The sequence below is a fragment of the Pinus tabuliformis genome, chromosome 5_1 (assembly GCF_031772625.1).
Source record: "Pinus tabuliformis cultivar Carrire ecotype Pingquan chromosome 5_1, CPIR1, whole genome shotgun sequence".
NCBI lineage: Eukaryota > Viridiplantae > Streptophyta > Pinopsida > Pinales > Pinaceae > Pinus > Pinus tabuliformis.
This window is the reverse complement of record NC_142305.1, coordinates 500,692,372-500,718,326: the sequence shown is the minus strand read 5'-3', so window position 1 is coordinate 500,718,326 and position 25,955 is coordinate 500,692,372.

The following is a 25,955-nucleotide window of genomic DNA, read 5'->3' as shown; positions in this document are numbered from 1 at the left end:
TTAACGAGTTTAATGACAAAGACAACTCAGTCCTTTTCATGTTTAGAGAGTTTGAAAAGGGACGAAAAGAGAACTTCAGTAGTTATTTTTCATGGCATAATCCCTTAAGTCCGAAAAAGATTAAAATAATACAAAAGGGATGACTTTTTTGATCACTTTAGCGAGCCGAAAAAGACAAGCGCTCGAACTTTTTCATGAGATAATCCCTCCGGTCTGAAAAGTTTAAAATATACAGGAGGGATGGCGCTTCCAATCACTTTAGTGAGCTGGAGAGGCCAATTGCTCGAAAATATTTTCATATTTAGCGAGTCTGAAAAGGGTTTAAAGTGGACTCGTTTTTTGAGGAACAAGTGGTATCCGGGGTAGCAACTGGTTCCGGGTAATCTTGGAACTTCTCAAAACATGGTGATGTGAAGAGGGTGGCTAACAAGACCACTCGTTGCAGTTGTTCCTCAAAATGGTAAACAATCAAGTGGAAGCGTATGATCGGCCAAATGGATGGAGGTGATGGAGGAAACACAACCAAGGTTCAAAAGGCTGATATAATTGTGAACACGGGGGTTATTTACCAAAGGTGGGTTCATTTTTTAATGAGCTTGAACTTTGGGGGAACATATGCTCAATGGTAGGTTTATCTTTTAACGAGCTTGAATCATACGATAATATTGCTCATTGCCTTTTTATGTAGGCTAGAAACGACCAAACTACAAAGCTAAAAAAACACTAAAAAGCTAAGGAATTATTGAGGTTAGGTAGGATGGTTTCATCAGTAGTTAGACAAAACACTTCTTTTGCCTCGTCCACAGCGCAGACAAAGGTGAATGGTGGATTAGACCAATCACCTAACCTAAGAAGTTAAAAAACTAAAAAGCTAAAAAGCTAATAAAAATGAAATTGGTTGTTTTTTGCTTACATAAAAAGGTTTGCATGCCCCCAGGCATCAAGAAAAGGAGAGTCTCCAGGTAACCATATGAAATTCACTGCAGTTATGTAGGATTGTTTCGTCCGCAGAATAGACAAAACACTTCCTTGGCTTCATCCGCCAAATAGACAAAGGTGAATGGTATCTTAGACCAATCACACAACCTACAGGGAAACCTATCTTCTCGGCTGGGTTCGTCCATAGAATAAACAAAGGTGCATGCTCTCCAATCTTCATTACATTCACCTGAGTAGACTACTCGTCGCTATCAGGTGGGTGGAATGAAGGTTCCTTTATGAGATCAAGTGAATGACTCGACTTGGAACTTTGCTCCAGGGGTCCTTGTTTCATTTTTTAACACGGTTAACACAAGACTATGAACTATCCTCCGTCGACCTTTGATCACAACTGATAAGGGGTCAAGAAGGAAAGATCTGGTTCCAATGCCCCCAATACATAACGTACAACATCACTAAATATATCGTCAGATGATGTAGGTATGGAAGAGGTTGCCACATAATTAACCCATGGCGGGGATGATACCATTGGTATAAATGGACTATTTAGGAACGATGGTTGACTAGGAGTTATATTTGGACTGGGAAATGAAAGTTGGTCAACGGTGACAATTCTGCCTTCATGCGGGAAACAAATCACTTGAAAGAGTGTTGAAACAATAGCTCCCATGTGATAAACATAGTCACGCCCAAGAAGTAAATTGTAATCTAAAGGTCCTGGGACTACCATCACATTCAAATAAACCATTTTTTCTCCCAAAGTGATAGGCAACTGAGGAAGGAACCCTAACGGTTGATTGGTTCCTTTGTTAAAGCCCAACAGATTCTGTGTAACAGGCACAAGCGGTGGCGAACCGAGCGCTTTCCAAGCAGTTGAGGAAAGGATACTCACTAATGCACCTTCATCTATAATAGTGCCAGATACAATCATATTACAAACTTGTACTATGATCTGGAAAGGCACATAAGAAGGAAGGCGAGATTCTGTTAGTTGATTCCAATTGAAGGAAGTAACTAGACTACTTGGAGGGGGGACCATAGAAATGGGAGAATTAACCCCTTGAGTTACGAGAACTGGAGGATTTTCCTCCTGTCTTGCTGGAATAGGTGGACTACCCCCAAGCTCATTTGAATCTGAGGTAACAAAAATAACTTGAGTGGTATCATTTTTACTCTCTTCGGGAAAGGTCCGATCAGCTGAAGGTGAAATGGGGTCAACTGTTACCTCGACCTGTTGATTTTGGTTGGGTATAGACTCATAGGATTCACTTTCAGAGAGAGTGGTTTCGACTGACAGTTGATTTTGGTCAGTCAGCTCATCAACTAGTGAAGCATTTAGAGATAGTTCAAATGGAAGTCCCACTAGGATTTGTAGCTATCCTAGAAACAAACAACCAAAGCAAATTGTGATTTCCTTTATGTATGATAGATAAGAGAGAAGCAAAGGGACCAACCTGGATCTTCCGCTTGACTCCTTTCCTGATTTCTCTCTCCCTTGATAGAGCTTGCACCTCTTGTCCTACTTATCCCGCTCAATGAATACCTATAGAGACAAAGTAACAAAACACCATCAAAGCATCTCGATCTATTATATCATAAACAATGCAGAATCAGAAATACATTGATCTTACAATGGCATTCACAAATAATAGCATTGACAAATACACGATTGTATGGAGGAAAACTCAAAGAACTTTATTAATAGTAGAAGGGAGAATTACAACCCAGCTGTCTGATCCAGCATCATCCTCCCAACATCAAAGCCCTCTTCACCTCATGAAAATCAAGATCACCCAACAACACAATGTCTTTTCCCAAAGGAAAACTATCAGCACTTCCTTACAGATTACCAAATTCCAGTCTCTATATCTCTCAGATGAGGGATCCATTTATAGATGTCTGCAAGGGTTTGAGTCATCTCTAGGTTTTTTATTAGTGTCATTCCACTTGTTGTTCTTAGTTCCACTTGGATATTTCTTGGATCTCTTACTCATCCTGGGTGAATTCAGAGAGGCAAGTGTCATAGGAGAAGTTTTTGGAAGAGTCCATGAGCATCCACTTAGCAAATGATGCGGGATAAGTAGGAGAAGAGGTGCAAGCTCTATCAAGGCAGAGAGAAATCAGGCAAGGTGTCAAGTAGAAGATCCAGGTTGGTCCCTTTGCTTCTCTTTTATCTATCATACATAAAAGAAATTGCAATTTGCTTTGGTTGTTTGTTTCTAGGATAGCTGCCAATCCTAGTGGGACTAGCAGATCGAAAAGACACTAGTTTTCTCGGAAACAAAATGGCGACTCCACTGGGGACCGAATAGTTTGTTGGTTTGTTGTTGATTGTTTGTTTTATAAACTATAGATGGAGCTTGAAGTTAGCCAGATAGCCTTAGAATTGTTCATACGCTAGTGGGACATTTCTGTTGCAAATGATGGACAAATACATAAAAACATTTACTAATCCTAATCAATGGAGGCTAAACTATGTAAAGCAAGGAGGCTTCAACGATGAGATACTGTTTATAAGCAGCAAAACAATTGAACAGAGATGAAAGCAAGGATAAGAAACCCAAATTTCAAGGAGAGAAATAGGACTACTTAGTCATCGCACCTATGCTTCATAGAAACAGGGATGCATCTCACCTGCTACACTCAAGAAGTGCGATGCATACTGGCTTTTAGTGACAGACAGTGCGATGGGCCAAGGAGCGCAACTGAGGTGGGTTTTAGCTCAAATTTGCAGCTGAATTCAGTGAGTTAAGCTGAGCTATTATGGACAGTAAAGAACAAGGTACAGGGGTATGATCTTGGAAGGTTATTGAGCTACGAACAGGGCATCTAGAGTTCTTGTAATTCAGATGTTCAAATCATAAACTAAACTAGAGATTGACTGAAGCAGCATTCATCTACTTTGCAATTGCAGAGCAAGAGCAGTTTGAAGGCTATCTGGCTAACTTCAAGCTCTGTCTATAGTTTATAAAACAAACAATCAACAATAAACAAACAAACTATTCAATCCCCAATGGAGTTGCCATTTTGTTTCCGGGAAAACTAGTGTCTTTTCGATTTGCTAGTCCCACTAGGATTGGTAGCTATCCTAGAAACAAACAACCAAAGAAAATTGCAATTTCCTTTATGCATGATAGATAAGAGAGAAGCAAAGGGACCAACCTGGATCTTTCGCTTGACTCCTTGCCTGATTTCTCTCTCCCTTGATAGAGCTTTCACCTCTTCTCCTACTTATCCCACTCAATGAGTACCCGTAGAGACAAAGTAACAAAACACCATCAAAGCATCTCGATATATTATATCATAAACAATGCAGAGTCAGAAATACATTGATCATACAATGGCATTCACAAATACACGATTGTGTGGAGGAAAACTCACAGAACTTTATTAATAGTAGAAGGGAGAATTACAACCTAGCTTTCTGATCCAGCATTATCCTCCAGCATCAAAGCCCTCTTCACCTCATGAAAAGCAAGATCACCCAACAATACAATGTCTTTTCTCAAAGACAAACTATCAGCACTTCCTTACAAATTACCAAATTCTAGCCTCTAGATCTCTCAGATGAGGGATCCATTTATAGATGTCTGCAAGGGTGTGAGTCATCTCTGGATTTTTGATTAGTGTCATTCCACTTGTTGTTCTTGGTTCCACTTGGAGATTTCTTGCATCTCTTACTCATCCTTGGGCGAAGGCAAGTGTCATAGGAGAAGTTTCTGGAAGATTCCATGAGCATCCACTTAGCAAACTATCTCAGACGTTTGTCCATCCTCACTCATCACACCCTACAGAAGGCCTCTTTAGTATGCATCGCACCTGGCTAGTGTAGAAGTCAGTATGCATCGCACCTTGACAGTGGGGCAGTCAGTATGGTCCAGTTTTGGCCAGTTCTCAATGGTTTTTCAGGTGCAACTTTTGGGGAATGATGTAATCAGTTGACTATGATCCTTTAGGGTATGAAACAACACTTTTAGGGGTTAAAGAGCCCTTGGTTTCTCGACATATAAGATTGGGGTTGCAGTGCCCAAATATGTCTATAACACATGTGACAAAACTTTGTACAATAATAACAATAACCAAAAAATGAACTTTGGTACCTGGGAGATGGAGATTTCCTTGATGTACTTCTGAAGCCTTTCTACCTTGAGTTCCTTTGATGATAACCATTGCCTCTCGCATTTTTGACACCATCTACATTCCTTCTTGGAGCAGGATTTCTTCTATTGTAGCCTTGATTTTTCTCCTTGCCTTTGCTGGAACTAGGAGCATCACCATTTCTTTCTGGCTTCTTCACATCCCTTTTGTTTAAGGCATTTTAATTCTTGTTTGAGGATTCACCTACATACCTGAGACCTGATTTATCAAATGGACATCTATGATAGCTGAGCATGTCATCCTAGGCTTGAGAGCTCTTCAAGATTTTGTTCATCCCTTCCACCTTTGTTCTGAGGAAGACAATCTCTTCTTCCAATCTTTCACACTCATTATTCTTCTTAGCAAGTTGTTTCTCAGTTTCTTCCTTGATACGACCAACTTCATCAACCTGTCCTTCTATGACTTCTAATGCTTCCATTGTCTTCTCAGCTCCTTGTACTTGTTTCCTGGCTTCTTGTAGTTGAGATTTGAGAGAGGAGACCTCTACCTTGTACTGACCAATATCTTCTTCAAGTTTGTTCAAGCTCTTCTGCATTTGTTTAAGTTGACTTGACAAGGTATCTTCCTGTTTCTTTGCTTTATCCAATTTATTCACGATGCTTTCTTTTGCTTTGATGAAATTCCTTCTTAAGCTTAGCAAGCTCTTCATCCCTTTCTTGTACTTGAAGCTTGACAAGGTCAACTTTAAGGAATTTAGACTTCTGTGATCCATAACATTGTTTAGATAATCTTCGGCGAAATCACATAATTAATCTTTTGTCGACGCGTTTCGAACCAACAAGTGTGGTTCATCGTCAGGACAAGTTGAAGAACTGATCTGGCTTAGCTTGATTAAATAGAGTGTGCAGAGACTCCAACGGCTCTATTGCAACGGCTAATTTTAACCAGAGGATCAAAGTCAAACCCCTGATTTTATTATTAATATAAGTTAATTGAATAAATCTATTGTTTTTAAATATAATGGTCAATACATCTTCATATTTATTAAATAACCTATATTTAAAATTATTTAAAACCAAGTAAATGGTATTAAATTACTATTATCCTTAGAATTTAGTTACAATAGGTAACTGCGTATTTATTTAATAATAATTGTTTAAATCAAAGGGTCCAATGTTTCATTAGATATTAATAAATTAGGGTAAACTAAATAATGGTAAACTACATAAATCATAACAATATTTATTATTATTCCTAAATATAATAAATAGTATTAAGTCACTATTATTCTTATAGTTACAGTAGGTAACTATGTAATTATTTAATAATAATTATTAAAATTAATGGACCAAAGGTAAAATAAATCATTTTTATTAATTATTTAAATGTGAAGGCCCATTCGAAATTAAATTAATAAGTTCATATAATAATTTAAGTTTATTAGATAATCTATATTCACTTATTAATTTATAATTATAATATTGTAAATATCATAATTCAAGTGCATGTTAATAAAAGTCTATCCATTAACTCAATATCATCTATTTCCAATCATAACCTCTTATAATGAATATAGTAATTCATATCCATTAATCAATCTCTAACATTATTATTAAATTCAACTATGTTATTACATATAAGGTTTAAAAAAGGGGGGTCTTTATTAATTCAATATAATGAAATCAGTTAAAGGAAATAACAAGGGGTTGAAGAATTAAATTTTTTTATTAATGCAAAGAATCTAATCTAATATTAATTAACCCCTGGGATAAGGATAATAACAAAATCAGCCTGAAATAACAAATTACTAACTCTTGTACTCCATGACAAACCCGTCAAAAACAGAGTACGAGGAGAGGGAAGACAGAAACCCTAAGACCTAACAAAAGGGGGATGAGGAGGCTAGGAAGATAAGGCTGGGACCCAGCAACTGCTAATCTTCCAGCCATCATCCCTATTAAGATTGATCGGCCTTTTCTCAATCTCCAGGGCCTCTCTAAATTTACGATGGCGAAACTGTGCAACTTTGGCAATGACTTGAGCATCTTCTATACAGACATGGTGCCTAGTCTTCCCCGCATGCTCAGCCAGGGCTGAGGACTTGGTCCTACCATGTCTTAAGTCTGCCGCATGCTCGCTAATCCGTTGATTGATAGAGCGACCAGTCTCACCAATATAAGGGGTCCCACAGGAACAGGGAATGACATAGACGCCTTTCATGTCCTTAGGGTCTTTCACAGACCTGAGGGAGCTACGGATAGTGCGGAGAGGTCTAAAAGTTGCGGGCACATCGTACTTTCCCCGCTCAGAAGTTAGGGGTTCTTAGCACGCTTGCCACTCGTGCTGTAAGAATTTCGGATGAGGAGAGCCTGGAAGCGGAGAAAGCTCATCTCCTAGATGTCTTTGAGAAGAATGGTTACAATAGGCACCTAGGTCGAAAAGCCTTCCTCAGGGCCAAGAAGGAGCCTTCAATCCGGAGAGTCCCTAAAGACCATATCATAGGTGTGAACCTTCCTTACATCCAAGGGACCACAGATTGGATTGCGAGGGTTCTGAGAAAGTACGATGTGACCGCAACTTTTAGACCTCTCTGCACTATCCGTAGCTCCCTCAGGTCTGTGAAAGACCCTATTGACCCTAAGGACATGAAAGGCGTCTATGTCATTCCCTGTTCCTGTGGGACCCCTTATATTGGTGAGACTGGTCGCTCTATCAATCAACGGATTAGCGAGCATGCGGCAGACTTAAGACATGGTAGGACCAAGTCCTCAGCCCTGGCTGAGCATGCGGGGAAGACTAGGCACCATGTTTGTATAGAAGATGCTCAAGTCATTGCCAAAGTTGCACAGTTTCACCATCGTAAATTTAGAGAGGCCCTGGAGATTGAGAAAAGGCCGATCAATCTTAATAGGGATGATGGCTGGAAGATTAGCAGTTGCTGGGTCCCAGCCTTATCTTCCTAGCCTCCTCATCCCCCTTTTGTTAGGTCTTAGGGTTTCTGTCTTCCCTCTCCTCGTACTCTGTTTTTGACGGGTTTGTCATGGAGTACAAGAGTTAGTAATTTGTTATTTCAGGCTGATTTTGTTATTATCCTTATCCCAGGGGTTAATTAATATTAGATTAGATTCTTTGCATTAATAAAAAAATTTAATTCTTCAACCCCTTGTTATTTCCTTTAACTGATTTCATTATATTGAATTAATAAAGACCCCCCTTTTTTAAACCTTATATGTAATAACATAGTTGAATTTAATAATAATGTTAGAGATTGATTAATGGATATGAATTACTATATTCATTATAAGAGGTTATGATTGGAAATAGATGATATTGAGTTAATGGATAGACTTTTATTAACATGCACTTGAATTATGATATTTACAATATTATAATTATAAATTAATAAGTGAATATAGATTATCTAATAAACTTAAATTATTATATGAACTTATTAATTTAATTTCGAATGGGCCTTCACATTTAAATAATTAATAAAAATGATTTATTTTACCTTTGGTCCATTAATTTTAATAATTATTATTAAATAATTACATAGTTACCTATTGTAACTATAAGAATAATAGTGACTTAATACTATTTATTATATTTAGGAATAATAATAAATATTGTTATGATTTATGTAGTTTACCATTATTTAGTTTACCCTAATTTATTAATATCTAATGAAACATTGGACCCTTTGATTTAAACAATTATTATTAAATAAATACGCAGTTACGTATTGTAACTAAATTCTAAGGATAATAGTAATTTAATACCATTTACTTGGTTTTAAATAATTTTAAATATAGGTTATTTAATAAATATGAAGATGTATTGACCATTATATTTAAAAACAATAGATTTATTCAATTAACTTATATTAATAATAAAATCGGGGGTTTGACTTTGATCCTCTGGTTAAAATTAGCCGTTGCAATAGAGCCGTTGGAGTCTCTGCACACTCTATTTAATCAAGCTAAGCCAGATCAGTTCTTCAACTTGTCCTGACGATGAACCACACTTGTTGGTTCGAAACGCGTCGACAAAAGATTAATTATGTGATTTCGCCGAAGATTATCTAAACAAGGTCAACTTTCTCCCTTGTTTGATCCTGGTCACCAGCTAGTGCTATCTCCTTAAGTTCCTTATTTTCATTTTTCAAATTGTTAATCTCTTCCATGGCAGCCATAAGTTGAGTGAGGAGTTCTTCTACAAAATATTTTTCATTCTCTTCATCTTCTAGGTCTGCATTAGCCGTGATGTCATCATTCTCATGTTCAGCTTCTATGATGGGTTCTGGATTTCCTTCTAGATTTCCATCATCTTCTTAACTGATGGTCATGGTCAATGCTCCTTTTGAGTGAAGGCCATGAAGTTTGTCCCATATACCCTTTGCTGATGAATATTTTCCTAGATTGTTCTTTACAGGATCAGGTAGCCCATTCAAGATTGCCTTCATTGCTTTTTCATTGTACTCCTTGGATTCTTCATCCATCCTACTATCAACAATCACTGATTTCCAAATTTCAATGCCTTGAGTCTGTAAGAAATTCCTCATTCTTGCTTCCCATATATTAAAGTTCCCGTTGAGCCTTGGAGCCTCCTCAAATTGATTGTCTTCTATTTTAGTAGTAGAGGGAGACACATCCTTAGGAGGATTGTAGACTTTATTCCTTGACTTCGCCATTTGTGTTCTAAAGATCAACCTTCAAGCTATTATGCTTTGAATCAAGGTACTTTCTCTGATACCAATTGTTGGAAATACTAAGGGGGGGGGTTGAATTAGTATTTCTTTTTCCGACTATTGTTTTACCAGTTAAAACATTTATATTCAGAACACAAGATGAACAACAAGAATAAATGCTTTTATTAATATAATCTTTGCAGTAAAATATATACAATATATAGATGGTTGCAATCAGTTGCCAAGCACCAACTTGGACTTTGGTGAGGCTCCGACCTCCAGGGCTCCAACTCTATTTCACCAAGGTACCAATCTTGGACTTAGGAGCACCAACTCCCAAGGACTTCAATCCTTCCATTTCCCGAGACACCAGTCTCAAGGACACCTATCCTTCCTACTTCTGAGGCATCAACCCCAAGGACTCCAATCCTTCTTACTTCTAAGGCACCAGCCCCAAGGACTCCAATCCTTCTTACTTCTGAGGCACCAGCCCCAAGGATTCTGACCCAATCTTGTCAAGGCACGTTTGATAGTAATGTTCTACTCTCAGAACTCTTCATTACTGAGTTCTGTCTATTTATAGCTTCACTGTAGTGTCCATGCTACAGCATCAATGACAACCAGTCTTCTCATGAAGGAGTCTTTACAACCCTTCATACAGTCCACACAGAGTCTACAAAAGTTATCTCATGTTGATATCAAATAGCCATCATGATCTATGATAGTGTCTCCACACAACTTTAGTGAGTCTACTATTAGCTGCACTAAGCTCTGCACAAGAACCACTTCTCTGTTTCAAGCCTATGTTCTATCAGTCGCAGTAAATGCTTCAGGCGTGACTGCTTCTCAATGTTCTTTACTATGTAAATCTCTTACTTCCCAAAAATATATCCACATATGCTTCACTGTCAATGCTTGCTACCTCTCCCTTCAAACGGTGTTAGATAAAACTCTATTTATTTGCAACACAGAATTTTTCTTTAGAATGCATTTTGTACCTGATTAATTCATTGCTGGTCCTTCGTCCTCCTTCTATCCTGCTGGACCTTCGGCTTCCTTCTGTTCAATTGGACCTATGACTTCCTTTTGCTCAGCTAGACCTATGGCATCCTCCTTTCTTCTGGTTTGCCAACACCAACTACATAAAAAAAACAATTCTCTGTTTTTCCTATTTTTTTTTATACATTCCACATGCCTCTATCTATTGGTTTCCTCTTTTCACTGGATTTTTGGCTTCCTCACCGCTTGCTTTCTTCTTCGGCTTCCCGATCCTTTGGTCACTTTAGCTTCCTCTGCCTATTTGAATTAACCAATGCTTCACAGGTCACTTTCAAGAGGAAGAGGGGTTGAATTACAATAGAAATGATGCTTATTAAAAATATGAGAGTTTATTTTTTTTTCTTTTCAAGTTCACAAGTCGTGAACTATTATTTCTTTGTAGTATAGATGCCCGAGATCAATCCACTAAATGAAGCATCTCAGCTCAGATATATATATATATGACTTTTGCAAATCACCAAAGGGCACATTCCTTGGGAGGAGGGGCCAACTTATGAGTCTTTCTCATTTAAAATATATAACTCAGAGAGTCTTTCATTACAGACTTATTGCTCACGGAACCCATATAAACGTGGTATACCCATATGGCGGTCCCACATGCCACGTCATCCTTTTATTGCAATCGCCACTTTCGGAGGTTCTTCTATAAGTCGAGCCTAAAACATTGCGATGGCTGAAGGCCGATATCGGATGCGATATTATATTAAATTGTTTATAATAGGTCCGTCGAGTCCACAACTCTATCGTAATCGATGAGTTAACACATAACATGGCCAATTCCCCTTCTGCCGATGGGACGGATGCGACATGATATTAAATCGTAATTAATATACTCGTCGGGTCTGCAGCCTTATCGCAATCGGCGCTTTCATGTGGCAAGGCTTTACGGCTTGCGATATAGCGATGGACGTGATATTACAATAGGCGCAATATAATAGGACCATCGGGTCCACAATTGTATATCGCAATCAACTGTTTCAATGTGGCATTCCATTAAGACTTATGATATTGCGGATGCGATATTTCAATAGGTGGTTTATAATGAAGCCGCGGGTCTGCATGTATTATCGCAATCGGAGGTTTTGGGGATGATAGCCCTTCATAACTTGTGATGCAGTATTCCTTAGCAATCCTCCATCATTGATCTCTTTAGATCTAACGGTCCCGCCTTAACCTGGTTAACATTGAATGCAGATACATAGAGTCATGACTCTCCGCTCTTTGCTTCTCACTCCTATGGCTTACGATATGTTAACTCCTCTTATATTTCTTCGATATTTCATGTGATATTACAGTTAACTCCTCTGTTAACACTGTTTATGCTCCTCCACTATTTTCCTCCTTACTGCTTTGATATCATTGTTTATGCTCCTCCGCTGCATGTTCCTCTTTGTTTCTCATGGCTTCTAATGACCTCTTTGGTAGCTCTGCTCTGATATCTCCTATGACTTCTGATATTCTCTCCAGTGGCTTCACTGTCTTGGCTTTCCTTTGGTTTCTCCTCATGGCTTCTTGCTCCTCCGATGCGTTTTTCCAATAGCTCTAATTCTTTGATGGCTCCCGATTGACTCTTCCTCTGATATCTCATGATATGGCTCCTTTGTTAATTGCTCTTTTGCTGGCTTCTCCTTGGCTGCTCCTTTTCTTAGCTTTCAATGAGCTCTTCCGATGGTTTCCAATGTCTTTCCAATGGCTTCCCTGATGGCTTTGCTCCTATTTCTTCCTGGATTTGCTCTACTTCCCCTTCGCTTCATATCATCATCTAGTATCTAAAATATTGCCATATTGACATCAATGACAACCTAGGTAACCAAGAAGTGATAGAGTTCGTGGGTAGATGTTTGGATTGTCAGCAAGTAAAGGCAGAATATAAGCATCCAGCTGGTCAACTACAACATATTCCGAATCTGGAATGGAAATGGGAGGTCATTTCCATGGATTTCATTACAGGTCTTCTGAGTACAATGAGACAACATGATTCTATTATGGTCATGGTCGATAGATTGAGAAAGGTATCTCACTTGATTCCAGTAAAGACTACATATTTAGCTAGTGAGGTGGCACAAGTTTTCATGAGGGAGATTGTGAGATTACATGGTGTTCCGAAGAAGATCATGCCAGACAAGGATGTGAAGTTCACTTTTAAGTTTTGGAAGAAGCTATTTGAATGTATGGGTATAGAGTTTGCCTTCAATAGCCTATCGTCTGCAAATAGATGAACAGATAGAGAGGGTCAATAGGATCTTGGAGGAAATTTTGAGGATGTACGTGATGCACCAGCAGAGAAGATGGGAGGAGTATCTTCCATTAGTTGAGTTTGCTTACAACAATGGTTATCAAGAGTCATTGAGGATGAGTCCCTTCGAGGTAGTGTATGGGCAGATTTGTAATACTCCCATCAGCTGAGTGATCCAGTGAACAGGGTACTTATTGGACTAGATATGTTGGCAGACATGGGATAGGAAATGTAGGTTATAAAGAAGAATCTAAAGGTAGCAGAGGATAGACATAAGAGTTATGCAAACCAGCACAGGGCATTCAAGGAGTTTCAAGTTGGGGAACATGTGTATTTTCACATCAATCCTAGGAAGAGAGCTTTGAGGATTGCATCATGTGCCAAGTTGGCACCATGGTATTTCGGGCCTTTTGAGATCCTTGAGAGGATTAGACCCGTGGCCTATTGACTTGCACTACCGCCAACAGTGAAAGTCCATGATGTTTTCCATGTTTCATTACTTAAAATGTATATAAAGGAGGTTGATCATGTTATTGATTGGTCTGTATTGCAGGTGGAGCAAGGAGAATTCCAATTGGAGCCTCAATGCATATTGTAGCGGAAGCAGTTCATTCTTAGCTTAGGAAGAGAACCATATAACAAGTTAAAGTGTAGTGGAAGAACTTTGGGCCTGAATAATCCACATGGGAGATGGTGGATTATATGTGGACCATGTATCCTTCTTTGTTTGCCTGTGGAGGCAAATAAGTTTTGGTATGATGTTTGGTATATGTTTGGCATACATTTTGTTGATGTTTTGGTATATTTACATATGTATATGGATGTAAATACTACCATGAGTTGTGTTATAAAGCTCCAATAAGTGGTATGGTTGTTATTTTTTCATGTTGTCATGATGTTTTGCTTTTGAGCAGGTATTCATTGTAAATACTACAATGAACTAAGTTATAAAGCTCCATGGGAAGTATGTTTTATTTTCACAGGATTTATTGAGGTCTTGGTGTGGTTTAACACTGAGGACGATGTTCCCCAAGGTGGAGGGGTATGTAACAACCCCTAGTTAAAAGTTCATGTAATAAAAATTAATAAAGGAAAAATAAGACCACAGTTAAGGGAAACTTATTCCAAGCTAAATGGCGGGCAAATATATCCTAGTGGGAATCATTGGATGTGTTTATGGAAAAGGGAAATTGGCAAAGGAAATGGCAAACGAATTAAAAAGGAAAAAAGGTATTTTTGGCACATTTAATTATGAAAATAAAGGAAAATAGGAGAAAGGGAAGGTGAAAGGTCACAAGTTGCATGTGAGGAGGAAATTGAAGGAAAATAATGGAAAATGAAGAAAATAGAGGCCTCGTCGATAAAAAGGATTATGGGGATCAGTTCATGGCTTTTGTCAGTTTAGTTTTGGAGCTCTCTCTCTATTCTCTCTCTCACACACTCTTGGACACTTAGAGTTTTCTTGGAGCACTCTAGCTTTGGAGCAAGGAAGGGAACGAAAAGAAAAGGAAGGACAAGGAAAAGGAAGGAAAGAAAAGATCATGCCAAGAAGAGTAGAATCAAGTAGCTTCAGCAGGAATACTTGCAGGTAACATATTGCATGTGTGATTTCCTAGTTGGTTTTTACACGTATGGATTTGCATGTTGGTATATGGTTCTCTTATTGTCAGTGGCATGGTTTTTTTGGGTTATGACAATGGTTTTCAACATTACCTTGCCTTTTTATGGATAGCCATGGTGTGATGGGATTGTTTTCTTAGTTTTGAGCTTTGGAATTATCGGATGGTTTCAAAATTTGGGGTAGAGGTGGTCTCAGGAAAAATTCCCAAATTCCTAGGAATCCCTTGACTGGTTTTGGCGGGATACACAGTAAAACCTAAGGGTGGAGTGTCATTTTAGGGCCTAGTGATCCAGTGTGGATTGTGGTAAAGCTTGAGAGACTGGTGTCTCGGTTTAGGGCCTAGTGATCTGGTTTGGATTGTGGTAAAGCCCGAAAGACAAGGAGATGGAAAATTCCTCGAGGATAGTGATGGAGTTCGAAGGCATTCCAAGCTCGGTTTGTTTTTGTGATCTCGGTGCTGGTTTGGTGAGATCACAGTTTCATGAGGATGGAGGTGGTTTAACCTATGGATTCCCTTGGTTTTTTTTAGATCAATTTATCCATGAGATCCCACATTCATGCTTGGAATATGGCATAGGGGTAACTCGCTGAAAGAAAGATTTGGTTCAACCATGTCTACAGTTGGGTGGTGCGTGGAAGTCCCAAACCTGGTCGTCTTTGCCTATGTTTAATAAAAGATATGTTCTATTGCTTTTGTACTTGTTATTATGTGGCCTTAATGGTTGTTATTTCATTGTTATTTACATGGTTTAGTGCTGGTTATAAGCATGGTTATTTGACTGGTTATAGTCATGGTTATTTCATGTATTTACTTGTAACTGAAAGGATAATGGATGCAAGATCTAATTAATCTCAAAACAGTTAAGGGAAGAGGGTTTTGATCCTTCTTTTCAAGTATCATATGATTTATCAACCATTTATGCTCTGTCTTTTATTTATTTCCTATAGATTGCATTGATGCCAAGTGTTTGACAAAATGTCAGTTCTGTTGGGGATGGTCAGGCCTAGTCCTGGAGTCATTTTTTGATTTGTAAGTCTTGCCATTATGTAAAATATGAATTCTGAAAGCTATAGGGGTTTCTGGGCAGTGACTTGGATTATGGGCTTATAAAGTGGCACAAGTCCCAGAGTTGTGGGCATAGGTCCGAGGAGAAAAGTCCCCAGACACATGCATGCCCATGTTGTGCGTGCGTCCAGAGGTTTTAAAACACACCGTTTTCCATATCAAGGGAGCTTCCGAGGGTTTAGTGGTCTAAAAGATAAGTGGGACCCATTGGCTAGTTAGGGGAATGATTGGGATACATTTGAGGACTCCTATACTAGGTGCAGAAGGTTTGGTATGGTGTGTTTCTGTCGATTCCACTTCCTTAACTAACACATAGAGAATCAAATCATATCATAGTATCTTCTCATCACATGTTTACCCTGATTGGCGGGTTACTTGGGTAGACATAGGAGGAGGTCGTTACAAAGAAATACTAGGATGAGTGGTTCCCTACCCTATATTAATGTAAATGAAACTAAGTATAATAAAAAAACATAAAATAAATATTGTTAAGCATGAGATAATTGTTATATTAGGTTAACTACATTCATCAAGTTGTTGGCAGGAATTAGCAAAGGAAGTGAACATGGACTATGATGGATACAAAGGAAAGATGTATGAGGCTTTGTGTATGCTCCCAGGAGTGGAAGAAATAAATATCAACATTTAGAAATAGAAATCAAAAGTGTCTAGCTACATCGATCAAATGATTGTTTTGAATGTTATGAGGTGGGAACTAGGTGCTTAAAAGGCACGTGAATCCTAAAAGAGTATGGACACTAGATTACTAACTTTCATTGGTAAGATGATTTCATGAATATGGATAGAAGGAGGAGTGGAACATCTATCTATTTTCACTCTTGGGGGGGTAGACAATTCAACTGTAACAACTATTGTTAGATGCATGTGCCATCTTGTAATTAATGTTATAACTAAGTGAGAGGAACAATTTAAGTCCAACATCATACATATTGGTAAATACACAAACAAATGTTTTCCAACAATTGGCAAAGAATTATGTGTAATCCAAATTAGCCAACATATTTCATGCCAAAGAGTTGTAAGGATGCTTACAATTGTCACTGCCAACAATTCTCCATCTCTTCCACTGCCAATTATATCCAAAAAAAGGATGAATATTGAAATTCAAATACGATTTTTTTATGTATATGTTCTTATCCACTATAAGACAAGAAAACACTTATTTTTGAACTTCTTTTATATTATACCAGCATTGACGCAATATAATCGCTACCATGTGTACATCAATTTACAACTTTCGTAGCATACAAAAATATTAAAGGGTATACAAGTAGTGTTGTGAACTTGATATGGGGTATTAATGGCACTGGAAGCAAAGGAAAGGGAAGGGAAAATTTTAATGAATCCATAAATCAAAACATTTTCATACTTGTTGGGTGTTCCATCTTAGCTGCACTACATTTCTTGGTAGAAAAATCACTTGTGAAGCTAGAATTCCCACTCTTGTTTTATGTCATTACAACCTCTAGTGTTAAGCTTGATTAAATCTAGAGGAAACTAAATCTACTTATTATAGTTACTTCATGAGGGATTTTATATTATGTTATGAAGATAGAAAATCTTGGTAGGGAACATATTATTTCCATTTTTGGAGCCCAAAATGTTAGGCTAGTTAAGGGATTAGGAGTTGATGAAGTGTTGACCTACAAAACAACACAAGATGCTGCCTTAAAGAGTCCCTTAGGGTGCAAGTGCAATGTTTTGATTCATTGTACCTCCAACATACTATGATCAATATTCCAACTAAATATTATTTCTAATGGGAAATTGATAGATCTCCCTAGAAATCTTAAGTTATTGCCTATCACTTATGTAAAGAAATGACTTTGTCTAGCCATAAAATTGTTCCATTGATAGCTTCAAGAAAGAGAAATGAATTGGAATTAATGGTTAACATGGTCAATGATGGAAAGTGAAAACCATTATAGATTCAAAATATACCATGTAGAAGGTGACAGATACATGGGCAATAATCATGGATGATTCATTTATCGATCATTCAACTAAGTCACATGGTAAAGGGTGGTAGGGTGAAGTATTGAAAGTTTTTAACGTAATAACAATATTTGAAAAGTACAAACATAGAAGCATGTGAACATATTCAAATAAAAAGTGTCAAGCACAAGCACTATAATTGATCATATATTATATTCTAGAGTAAAATATAGAAATTTGTATCGAATAAATATGAAGTGCATCGCCTAACCTATGTACATGCTTTAACCATTATCTAACCATAGATTGAGCTTTTAACAAAGCTATAGGATATGACAATTATCAAGTGAATACATGAAGAAATAATTAGTTATAATTATTTATTTTTATAATATTATTATTCTTGAAAATTAGTTGTAGAAATGAAAATTGGAAACTAACTTTAGACAATAATAAAAGGAAGAACAAAAGACAAACAAGGGGTTATAGTTTTGTATGATGTAGGGAGGCTAAATTGGTTAGGGATAGAGGCCATTTTTCTTTGGCATATCAGTATATAGTTAGTGGATTTACCACTCATCAAACATATTTCTTCTTCTTATTCTTCTTTGCTAATGTATTTTCCTTTATTTATTAGAAAATATTTTCTTCTTCAAGTGGTAGTAAGCCTTTGTAATTCTTTTCTTCATTTATAATAAAATAAATTGCAAACTTGCTATAATCATTTTATTACAGTTGTTTGAACATTTAGTCAATGAATACTTGTAATGTAATATTTATTCTTTTATAGGTTATCTTCACATATTTTTCAATGCTCTAAGTGATTTTTCCTGTAATGGGTCTTGCATCTAGTGTTGCTTGTTTGTAATAAAGGTTGTGTTTCTCAGAAATCAAGATTTTTAAGGCTTTTATGATACTATTAGTTACTGGGTTTGGATATAAGTTTTAATTTTTTTCTTACATGTAGTAAAATCTATTCAAATGTTTCCAATATGATTTCATTCTTGTCCAACGAGTTATTGACTACTGCCCTCCACAACCCTCTCAATAATTCTTTTCAAATTCCAAGGAGTACTTGTGATGCTTGCATTAGTGTCTATAACTCTTCTTGAAAATCACTCATTTGTATTTTAATATATCTATCTAATGGGATAAATGTGCCAATTGAAAGGATTTTGATTTGAATCTAGTTTGAATCAACTAATATCTCTGACCTACACTATGTTGAAAAATGTAGCAAGAAACTCTCAATTTGATTTTTCCTTGATTAAATTGAAAAAAATTGAATTTCCACATCAACAAACAACTTGGATGCAATTAACTTATGTGACATGGCTTGTGTCACCGAGTTTATTCATTAAATTCGAGTTGGAAGAATTAGAGTTCAGTTAAGCATGTGAGATTTCTAATTTGTAGTAATCAAGGTCAATTATTTCAAGTTGTTTTCAGTTAAACTAGTTCCAACTGTTGGAGGAACTAGTGGAAGGTCAGTTTTGTAGTGAGACTTCAGTCTAGCTCAGTGATCATCTAGTTAACTGATCAATCAACCCAAAATAACTAGTGCAGTAGACAATTTGGGTTCCCTAGCTGTGGTGGAGATTCCAAGGTAGTGTAATATCAGTTGTAGACTAGTCTTGAGTGTAGAGGTGTTGCATGCAATCAAATGATCAACCTTGGGAATTGCACAATCCATTTTAGAGAATTTTCTAAATAATAGGGGCCTAGTTTCTCAATGATTTGCGCAAGGAAATAGCGGCTCAAGAAGAAGCAAAAACTGACTAAGTCTAGGTCAAAGCTTCTCAGTGAGCAGAGAGATAGGCTATTCACTTGCAGGTTGTGCTTAGTTGAGAAAAGCAATTGTAATACATTTCTATTCAACAGATCAATGCCAGCAGGCATAGGGCTTTTTAGCAGATTTATTTCCCCTGGAAAAATATTATGTGTATGTGTGTTATTTCTCATTGCATGTTTGTGATTGATGTTCTAAATTGTGAATTGAATTCTGCAGAGTAGTAGACTAGGTTTATGTCTTTTAATTTTGATTAAAATTTCATGAGAAGTTGCAAATATACACCATACTTTCTACATGGTATTAAAGCAGTATTCACATTAGAGCAAGAATTTCAAAGTTGTTTCTCAGGAGGTTGGAATTTGCAGTTCAGTGTAGTAATATCTCTTCAGAGTTGGGAGAATGGCCTTTAATGGAATAAATTAGAGTATACCTTAGAAGGAATCTAGAATTTCATTGCATGGAAGGACATAGAGGTGGTGTTGTATGACAACGTATTGCTAGAATACATCAAGAGAGATGTTGCAAAACCAGTGAAATCTGATGCCCAAAACCTAGCCCATTGGAAGAAATATGTAGCCAAGGTGAGGAGAATAATCTTAGAGGGAGTGTGTGACCACATTGTCAAAAATATCCATGGGAAAGAAACTCCTTATGCAATGTGGCAAGAACTGATAGATCTATTCCAGAATGGAAACCACCATAGGAAACTGGCACTCAAGGATAAATTTCGAAATCTCAAGATGTAAAAGAATGACACTATTTAGCAGTATCAGAGCAGTTTCACACAAGTTCGTGGTGAGATTGCAAGAGTTAGTGTTATTGTTTTAGATGATGACTTGGTAAGCCTATCCCTTCTAGGCCTTCCCAAGAGTTGGAATAGCTACCAAGATCCAGTGAACGGGAGGGAGAAACTAGCGAATTAGGAACGCTTATGGTTTGATTTGGTACAAGAGGAAATAAGGCAAAAAACTAGAGATGGAACTTCATCCAAGGGAGAGGATGAAGAAAAATTTTAATTTTTTGGAATGGGAAAGAAGGGAAAGGGAAGAAATCTCAAATGAAACCAGAATCTATCTAAGGAGGAAAGAAGAAACATTTATCCAAAATTGAATGCTTCAATTGTGATGAATTTAGGCACTATGCCAAGAAGTTTCCATGCACAAATTCAAGCAATAAGAACTCAAAAGGAGCAATAGTTGAAGCCTTGGCTTCATATTTCAAGGTTGACATCACCCTTATAGCATGCATGACTAGCATAGTGATGGGGAGCGTGTGGTACTTGGACTCTGGTGCATCATTCCACATGACAGGGTGTAGAGGCTTTTTCAGTGATTTGGAGGAGAAATATCTCTAGATGGACATCGAGTTTAAGGATGATGGAAGGTACAACACGACCAGGATTGGTACAGTCACCTTTCAGAGGGAGTAGGGATCCCCTCTCAGAGTCAAGGATGTCATGTTTATTTCATGCCTGAAGAAGAATCTAATCTTTGTTGTAGTTTTGGAAGACTGTGGTTATGATCTTCAGCAAAGAGAAAGAATTCCTGAGACACATAGCCACGAGATAGGTGAAGTAGATTAGAGTTCATGTGAAGAACTTGTATCGGCTAGATGTGGAAGATTGTATTGCATTAAGCACTAAGGTGGAGAAAGTGAAAAGCCTCAATGCCGGTGAACTTTGGCATGGAATACTTGGTCATTTGCATCATAACGCCTTGAATAGTATGAAACAAAGGACCAATAGCCTCTCTAAAGGAGCACTTGAGAAGCAAGATGTATGCAAAGGATGTACTTTGGGGAAGTACACAAAATCCACATTCCATGACAGGGACAACAAAGCACGTGTAGTATTAGAAAGGATCCACTATGATGTTTGTGGACCTTTCTCGACAACCTCCATTACTAGACACAAATATTTTGTCATTTTTATTGATGTATTCTCAAGGAAGTGTTGGATATTCTTCATGCAGAAGAAAGATGAGACATTCTCCAAGTTCGTAGAATTCAAGGCATTAGTTGAGAAAGAAATCGATAAGAAGGTGAAGGCTCTCAAGAGCGATAATGGGTGTGATTATGTTTTGAATGAATTCAAAAATTTATGTGTGAAGGAAGGAATTCGAAGAGAGCTGACAACACCCCACAATCCATAGTAGAATGGGGTGGGTGAGAGAAAGAACCGTAGCATTGTGGGAGTTGCAAGAGCTATGTTACATGACCAAGGTCTACCTCTGCATTTGTGGATTGAGGCATATAACATAATATTCTACTTGCAAAACCGAAGTCCTCATTAGATTCTTGGTATGATTACACCAAAGGAGGCTTTCTAGGGGAGGAAGCCAGAAGTGTAGCACTTTAGAATTTTGGAGCCTTTGTTTATTCCCATGTCTCTAGAGAATCAAGGAAGAAGATTGAGCTGACAACATATTTTGGGGTATTTGTGGCTTACAAAAAAACTCCTCACAACTACCATGTGTACTTGTCATCCCTCCGAATGACAGTTGTGTGAAGGGATGTAAATTTTGATGAGGAGAAAGCGATGCGATTCTCTCTTGAGAGGGAGCGTCAGATACCACTAGAAGAGGATATTTTAGCTTCAAAGGAGGAGCCTTATGAAGTTGTGGAGCAACCATAAATTGAGGAGCAGAGGATGGAGACATCCACTCAAGAAGAACCATCCAGAGAAGGCAAAAAAATAACCAGGGAAGTTAATAGATTTATGCAGGATGCGAGGGAGAATGTGGGAGCTCCTTCAAATTTACATAGGCAGAGAATGTCACCTAAGAGGTACACTAGCTACATGGCTCTAATGACTAAGATTATAGAGAACGAGCATTCCTATTTTGAGGAAGAAATAACGAAATTTGTAAGGGTTGATGTAATGGTGGAAGAATAGGAATCCATTGTGAAGAACAATGTTTGGGAAGTGATCCCAAGACTAGCAGATAAATTAGTTGGGTTCGAGATGGATCTTCAAGGTTAAGCATGCAACCGATGGAAGCATAGAGAATTATAAGGCCATATTTGTGGCCAAGGGATACTCTCAAGTTGAGAAAATTGACAATGAGGATATCTTTTCTCTTGTAGCAAGGTACTTATCCATTAAATCAATTCTTGCATTGGTTGCATAAATGGGTTGGAAGATCCACCAAATGGAAGTAAAAAAAACATTTCTCAATGGGGTTATTGAGGAGGAGGTTTACATTAAGAAACCAAAAGGTTTTGAGACATTTGATTGAGAGTGACTCAAGTGAGCATTGTATGGTCTCGAACAAGCACCCCATGCTTGGTACACCAGGATTGACAACTATCTCACCAATTTGGGTTTCACCAAAAGTGAAGTGGATGCAAACCTATATCACATCTTGGTAGAAGGTAAATTTCTTATTATTTTCTTATAGGTTGATGATTTGATTTTAACTGGTGATGAGTAGTTAATCAGATCTTGCAAGTAGGACCTTGCAAGGGAATTTGAAATTAAGGATATGGGTCCCATGCACTACTTCCTCAGGTTGAAAGTATGGTAAGGTGATGGGGAACTATTTATGTCTCAAGGAAAATATGCAAATGAGATACTACAAATATTCTACATGGAGAGTTGCAAACCCATGGAGACACCTCTAGAGACCAACCAGAGGAAGGAGGATGCCACTTCAGGTGAGGAAGTTGATGCTGCTATTTATCAACAGTTATTGGGTTCACTAATGTGTCTTGTGAACACATGACCAGATATGTGCTATGTAGTCAACCAGCTGAGCCAATCTATGGTTAGCCCAACCAAATTATTTTGGAAGGGAGCTAAGCATGTTTTACGGTACCTCAGAGGCACTACCCAGTTTGGACTATGGTACAGATGGAAAAAAGGAGTGAATTGTGTAGCTTCACAAATGAAAATTAAGCAGGGAGTCCATCCAACTAAAGAGTACATCAAGTGGAATTTTCAGTGTTGGGTCCGCAACGTTTTCTTGGTACAACAAGAAGCAAAGATCTGTGGCGCTCAGCTCACCAAAAGCACAATACATGACTGCAAGTCAAGAAACATGTGAAGCAATATGGATGAGAAATATACCTGTAGGAATGATTGGTCAGATGATGGATCCACTGTGATCTACTTTGATAATTAGATTTGCATCAAAATCTTTGAGAAAATTGTATTTCACGATCAATCCAAGCATATGGATATTTGGTATCACCATTTGCGGGACTGTGTGTAGAGGCGAATAATGTTGCTACAATACATTCTGACAAAGGAACAAGATGCTAACATTTTGACAAAGGCCATGTCAAGAGGTAAGTTCGAGTACCACATGTGCACGATAAGGGTGGTTGATAATCCCTTTCTTGCTGAGAGGGAGTTTTGAAAAATGTAGTAAGAAATTCTCAATTTGATTTTTCCTTGATTAAATTGAGAAAATTCAAATTTCAACATCAGAAGACAACTTGGATGCAATTAACTTCTGTGACATTGCTTGTGTCACCAATTTTACTTAGTAAATTCGAGTTGGATGACTTAGAGTTCAATTAAGCATGTGTGATTGCTAAGTTGTAGCAATCAAGGTCAGTTATTTCAAGTTGTTTTCAGTTAAACTAGTTCTAATTGTTGGAGGAACTAGTGGAAGGTCAATTGTGCAGTGAGATTTTAGTCTAACTCAGTGTTCATCCAATTAACTAATTAATTATCCCAAAATAGCTAGTGCATGAAGATAATTTGAGTTCCCCAACTATGGTGGAGATTCTAAGGCAGTTTAACATCAGTTGTAGACTAGTCTTGAGTGTACAGGTGTTGCATGCAGTCATATGATCAACCTTGGGAATTATGCAATTAATTTTGGAGAAATCCTAAATAATAGGGGCCTAATTTCTCAAGGAATTGCACAAGGAAATAGGGCTCAAGCAGAATTGACTAAGTCTAGGTCAGAGCTTCTTAGTGAGCAGAGATATAGGTTATTCACTTGCAAATTATGCTCAGTTGAGCAAAGAAATTGTAATACATATCTATTCATCAGATTAATGCAAGCACACATAGGGGTTTTTAGCAAATTTCTTTCCCTGGAAAAATACTATGTGAATGTGTGTTATTTCTTATTGCATGTTTCTGATTGATGTTCTAAATTATGAATTGAATTCCGCAGAGCAGTAGAGTAGGTTTGTGTCTTGTGATTTTGATTAAAATTTCATGAGCAGTTGCAAATCTACACCATAATGTTTACACACTATCACTTATTAAAACATAGACGTTAAGATATGGAATTCAAGGGCTTAAGTGAGTTATAAGGTTATTTAGAGTAGCTATTTTTGTGATAGTTTGAAGGATACCCTTCTTTCTCAAGAGCCAACTTGACGACTAAAGTAAGGAGTATATTGACCTCCACAGGGTGCCTTGGAAGTATTCTCTTCCATAAAACAATATTGAGGATACAAAAACAATGATGATAATACAATTTTAAAAAACCTCCATGTTTAACATATGTTCGGATGCAACATATTTAGATCCCTTAATCGAGTCTCCTAATATTACACATTCATTATGTACTCCAAACAAATACTCAATCCTATCCCACCCATTCATATAATTATACATATTGAACACATATGATATATAATTATATACTCTAGATGAAACCCCACCATACCTAAGTTTTTAGACTTGAGGAAACTTTTCCTCATATATAATTGTAGTGGAGTAAGATTGAGTTTAGTTATTAAAATGCCTCACAAAAATTATTAAATAATGCTCCCAAAATTAGGCTACAAACCAATGAAACTGATGTAATCGATGAAAATGTTTATTTGGACCATAAATTGATGATGATCTATATAAAACACTGCCAAATAAAACCAAAACCTTTTAAATAGATGATTATGATATATTCCAATATATTTGATTACACTATGTTATATATACCACATTGATTAGAATATGAAAACAATACCCAAACTCTATTAATCAATACTTGTATTAGGTGTATCCATTTCAAGACTCGGGCAATTTCAATATATCTTATCATGCAAATAATAATAATGTTAAATGATGTTTGTAGCTAGCATTATAAAAATGTCTATTTCAGGTTTGTGGTTAATTAATGGATTGTGTGATCCTTAAAAAAATTATATATATATATATATAATATATAATATATATATATATATATATATATATATATGTTGTTAGGTATGCACATTTGATAATATATTAAAAACAATTTAATCCTATTCCAAAGTGTGATCTATCCATCTATGTTTGGACAATTTTAACGTTTTATAAGTAATTTACTTATAATGCATTTGATAATTCATTCACTCCTTTGTAGACAACAAACTATATTGTAGAGCCTATATATTTATAGCATCCTACATAGCCTATATATTTATAACATCCTACATAGCCTAGTAAATATGTAACTGAACTGGAATCATTTAGTTATTGTAGATATATGGCCTCTAACATATTCTATGTGATATTGAGATCACAACTCAAATGAATATTGAAAATCAAGAGTTAGT